This window comes from Macaca nemestrina, chromosome 14 (assembly GCF_043159975.1).
Source record: "Macaca nemestrina isolate mMacNem1 chromosome 14, mMacNem.hap1, whole genome shotgun sequence".
NCBI classification, from domain to species: Eukaryota; Metazoa; Chordata; class Mammalia; order Primates; family Cercopithecidae; genus Macaca; species Macaca nemestrina.
The window spans coordinates 83,643,683-83,660,285 of record NC_092138.1 but is presented as its reverse complement, the minus strand read 5'-3'; the positions used below and the strand labels follow the sequence as shown (position 1 = coordinate 83,660,285).

The following is a 16,603-nucleotide window of genomic DNA, read 5'->3' as shown; positions in this document are numbered from 1 at the left end:
ATAGTCAGAAGTCACTGTGCTCCATGACTCTATTTGACAGATTGAAGGTGGGTATGGGAGTCATAATGTGATTGATGACCATGTACTTGACACCATAATTGGAAGGGAATAGTTCTTATTTTTTGCTATGAAGACTTCTAATTCATTATTAGGAGAGCAATACTCCCTATTCATTCATCAAATATTTGTTGACCAGGAAAGAGTTATTCCTCTGTCTTCACTTTATCAAACTCTTGTAGCTACCCTCAGTGCCACATTTTTTGTTTGTTTGCTTGTTTTGTGATGGAGTCTTGCTCTTGTCACCCAGGCCGGAGTGCAATGGCATGATCTCAGCTCACTGCAACCTCTGCCTCCTGGGTTCAAGTGATTCTCCTGCCTCAGCCTCCCGAGTAGCTGGGATTACAGTTGACTGCCACCATGCCCGGCTAATTTTTGTATTTTTAGTAGAGATGGGGTTTTGTCATGTTGTCCAGGCTGGACTTGAACTCCTGACCTTGTGATCCACCAGCCTCTGCCTCCCAAAGTGCTGGGATTACAGGCATGAGCCACAGTACCATGTTTTTAAGAAATCTGCATGCAGTTTCTACAGTAGTGACTACCAGGCAGATTCCTCTTAGGGTCTACAGGGTTATTTATTCCTGTTCCTTCTATTCAACCATCTGCCCTTCGTGTTAGAAACATTAAGCCCTGACCTGTGCAGTGGAATCAAAAAGAGTAGGGGCTTTGAAATCAGTCTTGGGTTCACGCATGGGTTCTCTCATTTATTGGCTATGTGACCTCGGTAAGATTACTTCCCCTTTCTAATTCTTAGTTCATACCACTGTAAAACAGGATATTGATACATACCATGTTGAGCTATTATGAGGATTAAAGAAGATAATGTTTGTAAAACACTCATCAAAACTTACTGAGTTCTTTTATTTCCAGCATCAAAATATTATTTTTGTTTATGTGGCCCCAGGACTGATGAAACTTGTACTGGTGCAAAAATACATCCCAGTCATAACCATTAGTCATGGTAAGTACACTCTGGCACAATTCTGTGCTTGGAGCTCCTTAAGCAAATACGACTTTGAACAAAACCTTCTTTTATTACCAGATTGTTTCTAAGTCTGTTGAAATCTAAAGGCCACAAATATAAAACTAGCTGATGCAACTTGACTGTTACTACAGCAGTTTGGATTCAGCTGTCAATGCCATGTTCTTAAAAGATTGATGGATTTTTGGGGCCTGAGCAGCTCAGCCTTGGAATGACGTTTTTTGTAATCTTTTTGAAAAATTCTTAATTGACAAGTAAAAATTTGTGTGTATTTGTGGTATACAGCATGTTGTGACATATGTATACATTGTGGAATTCAGTCCTGGAATTAATCCTGACAAGAGTTAGGATCATAATCAGTTGGTCTCATAAAAGAGAAGATCCAAAGGCCACCTCTCTAGGATGGTGACAGATAACTGATGTACACTCGGTCCATCTAGTACTGTTGTACAGACCGAGACTCATTCATCAGAAGCATCGTTCCTCCCCTGGCAGAAAGGAAGGAGCTGCTTCCTTGGGGCTCCCAGGCTTGTAGGACAACTCAACTCACTCCTTTCTCCCTGCTGGAAAGCACAGAACCTTTACTCCCCAGAGAACCTCCACTGTTTCTCTCTCCACTGTATCAGGAGAGGTCCATTAAAGCTTGCTGACTAGGCGCGGTGGCTCATGCCTGTAATCCCAGCACTTTGGGAGGCCGAGGCAGGCAGATCACTTGAGCTCAGGAGTTCAAGACCAGTCTGGCAACATGGTTAAACTCCATCTCTCCTAGAAATACCAAAAAAAAAAAAAATTAGCCAGGTATGGTGGCACATGCCTGTGGTCCCAGCTACTTTCAGGGCTAAGGTGGGAGGATTGCTTGAACCCAGGAGGTGGAAGTTGCAGTGAGCTGAGATGGCGCCACTGCACTCCAGCCTGGGTGACAGAGTGACAGAGTGAGACACCTCTCAAAATAAATAAATAAAAAATTTAAAAGCTTGCTATGTTCCACTCTTATGAATTTGTGTGTCTTAGACAAAGTCCTGCTTATCTGTAGGAAAAAAATTTTCTGGCTTCATACCTAGAATTAGGTGGTCAGTCTTTCTCTTGTTATTCCTCTTGTTCATTACTATTGGCACCTCTGTTTTCCTAATTTTTTTCACTTTAGACCTGGTAGTTTATTTGTTTTTAAATCATCCCCACACTGGCCAGGAGTTTCTTGAGGGCACAGCCCCCATCTGGTTTATCTCTTTAGCCCTCAAAGTGCCTAGTATAGGCCTAGCATAGAAGAGGCACTTGATAATGTTAGTCGAATTAAGTCACTATTTTTTTAAAAAATTATTTAATAGCATCATTTCCTAAAGCAAATTGCTGTACTACAGACAAATTACTCTGAATCCTATACCCTGTGTATCTTGCATTATACAATAGATGTATTCCCTGTAGATGGGTGGTCAAGTGAACTTTTATAAATTAAATCTTTGCTTCATGTATTTATACTTTCTATACTGTCTGGGAGATGCTAACATCAGTGGTTATTCTTTTTCTTTTTTGTCATCCTTCTCTCTCTCTCTACTTCTTCCAATCCTCTCCACTAAAGAAGTCTACAGTTCATTTGATGCAATATTTACTGATCATCTATAATTTGTGAAAGTGTGTCAGGTTATTAATCTATAGTTCCTACCACAAATATTTAAATGCAGCACTACAGTATTATTTAATGGAATTCTATCATAAACCAAAGCATCCCTCCTGACTGATTTCACATTTTAATATTAGTTCAGCTTTGGTTTGTCTAGGTTTTCTTTCACTAATTGCCTAGCTAGATTGCATCATACCTCTTGGGAATTTTTGCAGCCTTGACCTTGCTATCTCAGTGATCACAGGCTGTCCTGGCAATGCTTAAACCAACCATCAAAAATGTGGTAGGTTTGAAATGGAAGCAAGCAGCCAGAGAGTGAAATATTCAACTCAGATTTTAGTAAGATCGTCCAAACATAGGCTCTGATCACAGTCTTCAGTCCTAGATTCTCCCTCTATTCCTGTGGTCCAATAATGTAAATTAGGATGTCATCACCCAAACATAATATTCCTATTTATGAAATGATTTTCTAGAAGGTTGCCTCTAATATCAAGAATCCTTAGTGCTTTTATGATAGGATTTAGTATATAAACATTCCAAAGGTGATACTATGTATTCAGTACCATGGTAGGTACAACAAGGAAGATGTCTCAACTTTCAGAAGGGAATTTACCTTTCATAGGTAATGAAAACAGAAGCAGAGTCACCATACGGTGCTGTGAGAGTGCAGAGTTAGGAGTGGCAGTGGGAGGGGTTGGATACTGCGGTGGTAGCTGACTCTTCCCTCAGCATCATGACCCAGGAAGAAGGGGGTTCGTTTTGCAAACCTGGTGGCTCACAGGCTGCCATGAGTTCTTGGAGAGAGTCAAATGGAGGAAATCAAGTACACAGCCTTTGTCACCACTTATCAAGCTCAGTTCTTCCATCTCAGGGCCAGGAGAGCCCACAGCCACCTATGATGGTGAAGTTACACAGGCCTCAAAACACCAGTGACTGAACATCGGTTGAGCAGGAACCAGGAAAACTCACACAAGGGTCTGGGATGACTTTTTAAGCAGGCTACAGACAGAATGTCACCATTCCTAGGTTCATTGCCCTGTGCTCAGCTCCTCCCATAATGCCAAACTCTTTTTGGTTTTGGGGATACAGAAGAAGACCATTAGCACAAGGCAGAAATGAGCTATATAACAACCCTGGCTGGTGGCATAAGATCTTATCTCATGATATTCCTCCCTCCCGCAATGCTATTCCCACACGGACACCATATCTCCATACCCTCCCTGACTTTCAACACCTACTACAAGTCCTACCTTATCCTGGAAGCATTCTCTGACCCACCAGCTCAACGTGTGCTAAACATGATGCTGGAGGTTTTACGCACATCACCCCATTGAATCCCTAGCAATGTATTAAACAGGTGTCATCAGCCCTGTTAAGAGGAAACTAACAGGCTGAGCATGGTGGCTCACGGCTGTAATCCCAGCACTTTGGGAGGCCAAGGCAGGTGGATCATGAGGTCGAGAGATGGAGACCATCCTGGCCAACATGGTGAAACCCTATCTTTCCTAAAAATACAAAATTAGCCGGGTGTGGTGGCGCTTGCCTGTAGTCCCAGCTACTCGGGAGGCTGAGGAGGAGAATCACTTGAACCCAGGAGGCAGAGGTTGCAGTGAGCCAAGATCACGCCCATTGCACTCCAGCCTGGTGATAGAGTGAGATTCCATCTTAAAAAAAAAAAAAAAAAAAAAAGGAAACTAACAGAAGACTCAGAAGTCACAATCTATCTTCATGGCTTCAAAATGGCAGAGATAGGAATGAAGCCCAGGTCTTCATGACTCCAAAACCTGTGTTCGTAGGCTCTTTTGACATGATACCCCCACTCTGGCCCCTTTTCAATTGTACCATATGAAAAGATGACAGTGTTTGGGCACCTCCATTACTATTATAAACGTTTATTATAGTTTATAATAGTAACTTTATTAGGTTACTCAATTGGGTCATTTCATGTGCTTGTAGGTTTAAATTTTTACCAAGGATGTGAAACATTTTTCCAACTTCACTGAAGGTTCTTTGAAGGAAGGAATAATATCTTGTACTTCCCCTTTTCTCTTATGAGCCCATGTATATGTCTCTTATGGTAAAGACATACACATAGTGACTAAATATTGGTCACTCATTGTGGGGAAAGGGAAGGCTGCAGGAGTTGGGTTCAGAGAATAAGGAAAAGGAATTTGAATGTAGTGAATACCAGACACCATACTTCAAAGACTTTTTTTGTTCAACCCTATTTTAGTGCTTTGTGATAGGTGCTTTCATCTTTGGTAGAACAGTTTGTTTCTGGGGCTTGTAAAAATTGAGTAACTCACCTAATTTCACACCTTGTATAAGAGGTAGAACAGAGATTCTGGCACATCCTGTTTCTCAGTTATGCCCATTCCTGCCACACATAATCGGCTTTCTGATTTTAAGCCAGATCCACAGTTAAATCTAGTTCCAAATGACAGCCCCTTAGAGCATCTGCTATTTTTCTTGATAATGTGTTCTGGGAAATTTGAGGTCACTAGCTAGATCTAAAAGAGAGGGAATTGCCAAGTTTCAAAAGGGTAAGAACAATCCTTGGCCACACACCAGTGAAGGAAAGATCACTTCATGGAGGAGGAAGGGAAAGATAGTGCCCCATGGACAAAAAACTGAACACAGACTGGATATAAAGACAGATGAGCTGGGGAGTGGAGCCACTGCTAGAGAAAGACCCACCCCCAGCAACTGTGGAGGAAGCAGTGCTATCCCCTACCAAGATGACGCTGTTGTTGCTGTATCTGGGGCTGACCCTCGTCTGTGCCCAGGAGGAAGAAAATAACGCTGTGACAAGCAACTTCGACCTGTCAAAGGTACAGTCATGGAGCACAATGACTTCTGGCTCTGGGGAATGGTTTCAGGGATTCTGAAGCCATGTGGATCCTATTGTAGGCCAGGAGTTCCTTAACATATCAGACAAAAGGGTTGGTTTCTGACCTTGGGTTAAGAGCAGTTGTACCATGTGAAAAGATGACAATGCTTGGGGATCTCCATCCTCCCTAAAGGGGAAGTGGAAAGAGCCCTAGGTGTGGTGCCAACTGATCTGAGTTCTAATTCTATCTTCACTTCATTATGAGCCCTGGCCCAAAGGCCAGAGTTCAAGGAAAGAAGTGTCCATGTGGTATCCCCACTCCTCTTTTCTTACCCAGTGATCTTATTTATTGCAGATTTCAGGAGAGTGGTATTCGGTTCTCTTGGCCTCTGACTGCAGGGAAAAGATAGAAGAAGATGGAAGCATGAGAGTTTTTGTCGAACACATTGATTACCTGGGGGACTCTTCTCTGACTTTTAAATTGCGTGAAATGTAAGTACAGCCTTTTTTAGTTGGAGAAGGAAAAATAGAAACCTGGGTATGGTCTTGAACACACACACATGCACTGATCCAGGACTTGATGGATCTGGGGCTTTTCCAGATTCAGAGACAAGAGTCAGTAACAAGAATAAATTTAATTGGAGTGGGGGAAGTGGGAGGTAGAGGGATATCAGAATCATAAGTAGTATGACAATATAGCATAGGTTAAGCAAACTGAACTTGGAACTAATAGCCTGAATTTGAATCTTTCAGTTACCAGTTGTGTTACCAAGAAAACAAATCTCTTTCCACCTCCCTTTCCTCATGGGTAAAAGGCAATGAGAATAATTCTTCCTCATGTTTTTTTTTTTTTTTCAGTTTTTGTTTTGGGGTGCATGTGTGTGTGTGTGTGTACCAAGGCAGATCATATTTGTAAAGCACTTACTTGAGAGGCTGGCATGTGGTGAACACTCAGCTAATGATCTAGACAAGTAGTTGTAGTAATAGCAACAGTGGAAAGTAGCAAGTGATAGAAGTTGTCATTTAAGTCATTCTTAACATATCAAATCATGTGAAATAATATACATAAAAGGTATTTGATAATTGTACAAACAAATGTTCAAAAGTCGAATCAGAAACTCAAGTTACTGATAGAGTAGAAGGTGAGCAAGTCAGCCTCATCAATAGCTCTTGGGCATCAATTCATTGTTTTACAGTGAAAATGGAACATGTACTGAAATTAATTTGGCTTGTAAACCAACAGAAAAGAATGCCATATGTAGCGCTGACTGTAAGTATTTTTTTAAGTCTTTCTAAATTGTACTCCCAACTGCAAGGAATTTACTAAACCCCAGTATCTTCAGGATCTTGATCAATTTCTGATCAATGACTATTTTGGTAATAAAATGGGGGCCATCTAATAGCCAATAACCTGAATTTGGGAGAACCTTTCATGTAAAAGCCAGTGCCTGCCACATAATACAATCAGCCCCTCAGGAAGGTGACTTGGTCATATGCACCTCCTGCAACAAAAGTTAATTGGCAGGGCAAAAAATATAAATTGGGGCCGGGCATGGTAGCTCATACCTGTAATCCCAGCACTTTGGGAGGCCAAGGCAGGGGGGATCACCTGAGGTCAGGAGTTCGAGACCAGCCTGACCAACATGGCAAAACCCTGTCTCTATTAAAAATACAAAAATTAGCTGGGCATCATGGCGCACACCTGTGATCCCAGCTACTCGGGAGGCTGAGGCAGGAGAACGGCTTGAACCCTGAAGGAGGAGGTTTCAGTGAGCCAATATTGCGCCACTGCACTCCAGCCTGGGTAACAAAGCGAGACCTTGTCTTAAAAAAAAAAAAGTAAATTGGCAGGACAGCTTCTTATTCTCTGCCTGGCTTTCTGATGCCTGATGGTCATCGCCACAGCACATTGTTCAGGATGTAGCATCAAGTAAGTAATGCCAGTGGGGTTTCTAGAGAGGACAGAGACACATCACTGACAGAGATGCTGCTGGAGGTGGGTAGGTCTGGCGGGGGGGTGGATATTAAAGGCTGAGTTGCTGCTGGGGCTAAATTTTTTTGACTACTAGTGATCAACCTACCCTTTTCTCAGAATTTGCCTCATGAAGCCCAGGGCGATGCAAATGGAAGACATTTAGCATCCTCACTATCTCTAATGGGATATGCACTTGAACTTGTGTCATGGGAAAGAATAGGTAAAGGGTTTCAACTGCTTTCTATGGATCAAAGGAGTTCTGAACTGTGTTCTGTTTCCTCCAGATAAGGGACACAATGTCGTTGACATACTTGAAACGGACTATGATAATTATATATTTTTTTATAACAAGAATTTCAAGAATGGGGAAACATTCCTACTGCTGGAGCTCTATGGTAGAGTATTTTCATGCTGACACTCATCTTGGGGTGGGGAAAGGAGAGAAGGCAAGGAACTTAGATACAAAGTGCTCTTCCTCACCTTGTCCTGGGCCATCTCTCCTTCTCTGAAAACAGATGCTTACCTTTGGTAATCCCTCAAGCTCAGTGATAGGAAATAATGATCTTTCATTGTGCTACTGATGTCAACTTTAGGACACATTATATCCCACCCCAACACTTCTGCCTGGGCATCCAATGGGTGCCATTCATTTTCCCATCCGTCTGGAGCCCTGTCCCCTCATTTGCCTCTATGATGAATACCCAAGACATGGCAGTGACTGTCACTCTTCCCACAGCCCGAACACCGGATGTGAGCTCACAACTCAAGGAGAGGTTTGTGAAATATTGTGAAGAACATGGGATTGTTAAGGAAAACATATTTGACTTGACTAAAGTTGGTAAGTTGGGGTTTCCGGCGTTCTCTTCCTAAATTCCCATGTTACAGAAGGGAGTAATCCAGGGGAAGTAATACCTTCCAAATCAGTTCCCTTTGTGCTAACTTGGAGAATCATCTGGTTTCTCTCTGAAAAATAAACTGGTGTCGGTATCTGAATTTGTTTTATTTTCCCTCAACAGATCGCTGTCTCCAGGCCCGAGATGGGGGAGCAGCCTAGGACTCCAGGTTGGTGATCTCTGACTCCGGTGGAGAGAGGGTGGCCCAGGGACCAGTGCCTTCCAAAAGCATTAGGGGTTTGCACCCAAAGACACCATAAAAATAATTTGGTAGGGATGCTTGTGGGAAAAGCTTGAAATCTGGAGTTGGAAGACCTGGATAGAGGACCCAATTCTCCCATGAGCTTTGAGCAAATAACCTAAGATTTTAAAAGGAGACAATGGGCCAGGTGTGGTGGCTCACACCTGAAATCCCAGCACTTAGGGAAGCAGCAGTGGGAGGATCGCTTGAGCCCAGGAGCTCAAGACCGCCGGGCGCGGTGGCTCAAGCCTGTAATCCCAGCACTTTGGGAGGCCGAGACGGGCGGATCACAAGGTCAGGAGATCGAGACCATCCTGGCTAACATGGTGAAACCCTGCCTCTACTAAAAAATACAAAAAAAACTAGCCGGGCAAGGTGGCGGGCGCCTGTAGTCCCAGCTACTCGGGAGGCTAAGAAAGGAGAATGGCATAAACCCGGGAGGCAGAGCTTGCAGTGAGCTGAGATGTGGCCACTGCACTCCAGCCTGGGCGACAGAGCGAGACTCCGTCTCAAAAAAAAAAAAAAAAAGACCAGACTGGGCAACATAGCGAGACGCCATTCTCCATGAAAGGGAGAAAAAAAAAAAAGACCAAAAAAAAAAAAAAAAAAAGAGGAAACAATGATGCCTAGTTTACAGAGTTGCTGTGTGGATATAATGCTTGTGAAAAGGGCCCAGTAATTGACAATGTGCTAAAAATCACTAAGACTTCATATATGAAATGGAAACATAGTAGTAAGTTGTATGAAACTCAAATACGTTTCTGTTTGTGGACCATCTCCTAGGAGGCCATCTCACCCTCTAACTTACGATCCACATTTCTGCCTTTGTACTCTGTATGTCCTTGACTTCTAACCTGGGAATGGAACTGTCTGACCTTCCCATTTTCCATCAACCTGGAAAATAGACTCAGTTTCCTCAACTACCTTAGATTTATCATAGGGCTTTATTCAGATAATGTATGTGAAAGTCTTAGCAGCTTGCATAAAGCAAGTATTTAATAAGAGATATCTATAGATTTTGCCATTATTCCTCAATTTATCAAAAATTCTTCAAAAATTCTAATGCTGAAGATGGCAGAAACAAACCTAGGACCCTTTATTACTTCCTTTCTCTTTTTCATATAATCACCTGGGGGAAGGTTAAGATGGCACTAGCCATAGCAAAAAAGCAAAAGTCATTTACTCAACATCCTTCCTCCTTCTATTCTAGTATATACCATAAGTTAGAATACAAGGTCAGATCCATTTCTTCATCATTTTTCTCTGTAATAGAATTTCTCTTCATCATTCATGCAATGCAAGGCATATTTAATAAGTTCCTGTGTTCTCTCTCGTCTCTGCTTAATTAGGGCTGAGTGAATACTTCCTCACCTGGACTCCATCTTCCCTTCCTGGTCCCCATGTCCTCTTGTGACAAGTTCTGTGACCTGATTTCCATCATATCACACATGAAGACATCATCCCTGCATCTTTAGGATCTTCCCTAACTGCCTATGAAGACTCAGAAATTCACCAAGAATCAAAGGTTTTCTCTGAATTTCTGACTGTCCTTGTCACACAGCCAGGGGAACTCTACGTGAATAACACCTGACTCTACATGATCAATAAATCATTAACCTTGCAGTCATGTAATTTGTCTTTGTATCTGTGAGGATGTGAGGCTGACAGGGAGCGAATGAAGGGGCTTCCTTGCCCCTGAACCCATAATCTTCCTCTAGTGTCTCAGAATCTTCTCTGAGCTTCAGGATTCTCCTTCCTCTGCAGTAATTCCCTGTTAGGTTATCCCAAGTCCCCATGAATGCTGCTTACCCTTTGATTTGCCAATCTCTTAGTGATCTGATAAGAGCATTATAAATAATATAAGAATATAAGACTTGCCCCATGATTTCTGCATCCTAGAATTCTCTTTTCAGTTGGGGACACTGACAGATGTTGCTGGGGCTGATACCAGCTTGACAGAGATGCCTCTAGATCCCAGCTTCTCTATACCATCCATCCTATAAGATGGGTTCAGGATCCTTTCACACTCTTGAAAAACCCCCTTCAACCACCACAGTTATCTACTGTGAACACAGTAAGTGAGATTTCATTAAATGCAAACAATACCTGTCTTCAGCAACCTGTACTTGGTTTTGTCAGGAGGCATTGATGGGGAATGTTATTAACTTCTTCTTTTGAAAGCTAACAGGCTTGGGCAAAGAGACATGCAAGATCCTTCACCACTAATAACCCTTTCCCATCAACAGCAGATTCAAAAAAAATGTAAAGTTACCCATGGGTGTTAGGGCAGAGCAAGATGGGTCCTGCAAGAAGAATGGCTTAGCCCCTGTGGGCATAAAGGTTAATGAGAGGAGGTTTTCTAGGCAGCTGAAGATCCCCATATCTTTCTTTTCTCCCAGATCAGAAGACTAAATTAGGTTCAGATTATTACTCCTGGATCAAATGCTTGGTCTGGTTTGCTGAAATATGGCAAAAGGTTACATAGAAAGACAACCAGTTATGCTGAAATCTCTCAATTTTTACTGTTGGCATGTAAGAGAGAGAACAGCTGATGCCCAGAAGTGTATGACCTGGCAAAGCCTTGAGAACACTTAGAAAATTAATAACAATAACAACTGAGGACCACTTTGATGATGAGAGATGGCTGGGTAGTGCCACGTATTAGGAAACTACAGCCCAGAGGGAGGCACAAAAAGGCCCTCTGCTATTTCCAAGTCAAGACAGCAGCTTGAGCTCACACTGAAACTTACCCCTTCAACTCCAAACATTTTGTGCAAGTGAGGCATGAAATATTAATACCCAATGGAAAATAGGAAATGTTCGTAGATCAGAAACAGAAACATCCAGAAGAATTCCCCCCTTTTGTTGTTGTTGTTGAGACAGAGTCTTGCTCTGTCACCCAGGCTGGAGTGCAGTGGCGTGATCTTGGCTCACTGCAACCTCTGCCTCCCAGGTTCAAGCAATTCTTATGCCTCAGTCTCCCAAGTAGCTGGGATTACAGGCATGCACCACCATGCTTGGCTAATTTTTGTGTTTTCAGTAGAGACAGGGTTTAGCCATGTTGGCCAGGCTGAACTACTGACCTCAAGCGATCCACACACTATGTTTCATTACAGACATGAAACACTGTGCCCAGCCAACAAGCAGAACAATCTCTTTCCAAAGAAAGAAGAAAAAAAACAAATGGGAATGATAAGGGTAAATGGACCAGAGCAGCATCATTTTTCTGGGTTCTTAGAACAGCTCAGAAGCACCCTGAGTCAATGTAATGACAGGAACAAGTGTCATAATGGCCAGACAGGGGTGCAGGCTGAAGATGCACACCTCTGAGGAGCAGAATGAGTTCGAGACAGCTCCTCTCCCTCACCTGGAGTCTCAGAGAGAGGCTGGCTGCCTGTGATAAGGCACCATCACTCATTTGAGAAAGAAAAAAAGCAATCCTGGACTCCCACAGCTGGGCTTCAGTGCTATCACAAGCTCTCAAGCAGGGCTGCTGCTCACAGCTAAGCCAGATTGTTATGTTGGACATACACAATCTCATAAAACATCAACATTAAACAAAGTCACTCTGCAATCAATCAAACAGGATCATTGTACAATCCACAAATATGCCTCTCTTAGCTAAAATGAGTGGCAGCTGTTTATTTACCAATTACGGCTTTATCCTCATGCTTGTCTTTCCTCTCTATTGATAATATTTTTTGAGATATCCAATCTTTAAATTTTCCCCCTTTCTGACAACATCAAATCTGGAGCTTTCTTAGTAGGCTTTTTCCAAATCCTATAGCCCTTTTTCTACCTCTCTCTTACTAAGACACACATGGGCTTCCCAATGGTGCATGTTCTTCCTAGCTGCAATACTCAACCCAATTTGTTCAACTATATGTATGTTTGTGGGGATCTTTGGTTGAAGGATATTAACACTTTTAGGACAAGAGCCCATCCCCGCTCCATGTATCTGCAGCCTAGAATTCTGGGAAGCACTAAGCTAAATCACAATGCAAGACCTGGTTTAATACTGTGCACCTGGTAGGGGCTAGAACGGGATGCCTCCAAGGGCTTTGGACTAAGAAATTAGGAGGATGGAATTGCCATTTACTGCAATCTGCTGGAGGAGTAGGTTTAGTGGGAAAGGATAAATATATCAGTTTTAAACATTTCATTAGTTTATCTAACCTGCTAGATAAACTAGGCTGCTATAAGAGACTCAATCATAATCCATATAATTTAATGAAGATAGAATTAATTCTATCTTCTATGAACAATCTAACATAAATGATCCAAGTTGGCTGGCAACTCTGTTCCTTGTAGTTATTCAGGAACCCAGTTCTTTGTTTGTACTATCACCTAGGACATTGTCCTTATTTGCATGGTTAAAGCTGAGTTGCATGTGGTAAAGGAAAAGAGACTGGTGGAAGCATGGTCTTATGTCCACAGGATTCTGTGGCCCCTGACTCTGGAAGGTTCTTTCTTGTCCCTTTCCTTCATGATCGCTACCCATTTCCTGCTTGTGCATATTTGGATAGATTATTTTGAGGAGTAAGGAATCACATGCAGTTAGGCATGGTGGCTCACACTGGTAATCCCAGTGCTTTGGAAGGCTGAGGCAGGAGGATTGCTCGAGGTCAAGAGTTTGAGGCTGCAGTGAGCTGTGATTGTGCCACTGCCCTCCAGCCTGGGCAACAGAGAAAAATCCTGTCTCAAAAAAAGAAAAGATTAACTGGGTATGGTAGCGGTTCCATGCCTGCAGTCCCAGCTACTTGAGAGGCTGAGGTGAAAGGATCCCTTGAGCCTAGGAGTTTGAGGCTGCAGTGAACTGCCATCACGCCACTGACTTCCGGCCTGGGCAACAGGGTGAGACTCCATCATGCTTTTGCTATAGGCCAAGGCTAAATTTCTTTTGACAATACAAATTTCTCAAAAACTTAGTAGACTTCTGCTATATTTGCCTCTCGACTTTTCCATGTACAGGTAACTACACCGCCCAAGTTTTATCTAGACATAGATTTAAGCCTGGAAACTCTGGTATTTCCTAGATTGGCTTTTATGTTATGCCTATCCCATCCCCTTTTTAAATTTAACTATGGCTACTTTGAGACCATCTAAAACAATGGATCTGGGTGAAGTGGATCCTTAAACCCTTTTTTTTTTTGCCAGCAGGCTCACAACCTTTCTTGGGCAAGCCTAGATTTTTACTTCACAGCCATTACTTACACTGCTTTGCTTTGGGGTATAGAAGCAGCAATCAATTTTGGGGTATAGAACCCTCAATCAACTTAGAGGAGGCTGAGGGCAGAGGACGCCTACTTTAGTAACGCTCTCCCTACTTGAAGCTTGGCTAACTCCAAGACTCTCTCGCTTATAAGTTTTGCTGAAAGCAGCAAGAAGTTGCCAACATAATACCAATATGCCAATACCTTGAATCATTCCTGTCTATTCCCCCAGCTCTGCAGCCTTTGTCAGCACATGGTCTATCTTCCAAGGTACAGCAAGCAACCATTTGACCAAATATTTTGCTAACATGTAATTAGAAGTACCAGCTTTCCAGGCTGTGATATCTGAATTCTTGATACCTGGACACCTCTCTGCCTACTGTAGGTCTCCTTAGGAGTCCTCCATCCCCTGCCCCAAGCTAGGCCTCCTCCACACTCCAACCCAACCTCTGTGTACTTACGCTTTGTGTATTTTTGTCTCTCTTTTGATTCCAGTATCTCCCCACTATTTTCTAGAAAGTAACATTCCTCTTATTTTCTTCTAAAAAAAAGAAAAAGACAATTACATTACAGATCTATTCATGTCTAGATAATAGAGGTTAGTTTTTATATACATTTGGGGAAAAATATGGAAACCCTCATAATTCACAGGGCATTGGGTAGAGTACTCAGAAATTTCTTACCTCAGGGTAAAGAATAATTAGCCCTTAATTCAATGCTCTTCTTATCCCAACTAACAAATATTAAAAAACAATATCAAAATAAACTGTTTTCAAGTAATTCAACTGTGCTCCAGAACGAGGCTCAAAAATATTTAGAGAAATAGGTAATCCAATCACACTATCTGGCATTCAACTTAAAAAATTACCTAGTACATAAAGCAGCAGAGAAATATGATTCACAGTGAGGAGAAAAATATAAATCAATTGAAACTGACCCAGAACTTACACGGATGTTAGGCTCAACAAAGACATTAAAATAGTCATTTTAACTGAACTTATATAGATGAAAACTACAACGTGTGAGATGAAACATACACTACTACAAGAAATATTAAAGGAAGCCCTTCAGGAAGAAGAAAAATGTCACCACATAAAAGTAGGACATAAAGCAATGAAGCACATCAGAAATGGTAATAATATGAGTGTGTTTATATTTTTCTTATTTAAAATTTTTGGAAAAGATAACTAAACAACACAATAATAATGTAATATGCAGTTTTTTCTTTTTTTGAGACCAAGTCTTACTCTCGTTGCCCAGGCTGGAGTGTAGTGGCACACAATCAAGGCTCACTACAGTGTTGATTCCAGGGCTCAGATGATCCTCCCACCTCAGCCTCTCGAGTAGCTGGGACTACAGGCATGAGCCACCATGCGTGACTATTTTTTTTTTTTAATTTTTCTAGTAGAGACAGGGTCTTGCCATATTTCCCTGGCTGATCTCAAACTCCTGGGCTCAGAAAATCCACCCACATCAGCCTCCCAAAGTGCCAGGATTATAGGCATGAGCCACCATGCTCATCAGTAATATGCAGTTTTAACATATATAGTCGTGAAATGCATGACAAAAATAGCAAAAAGGCTAAGGGAGAAAGGAAAGTACTAAGATTCTTGTATTATACATGAAGTGGCATAATAATATCATTTGTGGAAGGTAGACGGCCATAAGGTGTAGATGTTTACTATAAACCCTAAAGCAACCATTAAAATAACAAAACAGAGTTATAGCTAATAAACCAACAAATCAAATAAAATAGAATTATAATAGATATTCCGTCCAAGAGGGCAGGAGAAAAAAGGAAGCAACTGATGGGACAAAGGGAAAATAAATAGCAAGATCGTAGACTTAAAGCTTCTTTTTTAAAACTTTTAAGTTCAGGGGTACATGTGCAGGTTTGTTACATACGTAAACTTGTGTCATGGGGGTTACACAGATTATTTCATCACCCAGGAATTAAGCCTAGTACCCATTATTTTTCCTGATCCTCTCCCTCCTCCCACCCTCCTCCCTCTGATAGGTCCTAGTGTGTGTTGTTCTCCTCTGTGTGTCCATGTGTTCTCACCATTTGGCTCCCAGTTGTGGCGATTCCTCAAAGACCTAAGGAGAAATACCATTCGACCCAGCAATCCCATTACTGGGTATGTACTCAGAGGAATTTAAATTGTTCTATTATAAAGATATGCACATGTATGTTCATTGCAGCACTTTCCACAATAGCAGAGATACAGAATCAACATAAATGCCCATCAATGATAGACTGGATAAAGAAAATATAGTACATACACACAGTAGAATACTATGTAGCCATAGAAAAGAATTAAATCATGTTCTTTACAGGGACATAGATGGAGCTGGAGGCCATCATCCTTAGCAGACTTAAAGCTTCTAATTGCTACCCAGGGCCCCTACAAATGCATCCACCACATGTTACCTCCAGTAACGGAAACTCACATTGCCTCCCCCCTGCCAACCCAATGGTGCTGCAGTGAACATAATTATATATTTCCTCTTCTGGATCTTTGTGCGATTTCTTTGGATATATGCCCCAGAGTGGACTTCTGCACCAGAAAGTATGTATATACATGATTTGACTAAGTCCCGAGACTTTCTGCAGAAAGGCTGCACTCATCTACACCTCCACCATCAGTGCACAAGCGTTCCTGCATTTCCATATCTCTTCCAACCTGGCCCTATCCAGCTTTCCCAGGTTTGCTAGTGTAATAGGTGTAAATCAGCATCTCAATGTTATATAATTAACGTTTCTCTGGATACTAATGAGTTGGAAAATCTCTTC

At 42.0% G+C, this 16,603-nt stretch overlaps 1 long non-coding RNA gene across 1 annotated transcript in view; it reads right to left on the bottom strand.

Moving 5' to 3' along the window:
• LOC112426520 (uncharacterized) overlaps positions 1 to 14,346 on the bottom strand; it is a 31,202-nt gene extending 16,856 nt beyond the window's left edge. Inside the window, exon 1 of the long non-coding RNA XR_011612790.1 lies at positions 14,271 to 14,346. This is a non-coding gene — a long non-coding RNA (uncharacterized lncRNA). The remainder of the gene's footprint in view (positions 1 to 14,270) is intronic.
• Positions 14,347 to 16,603: the final 2,257 nt, after the last annotated feature.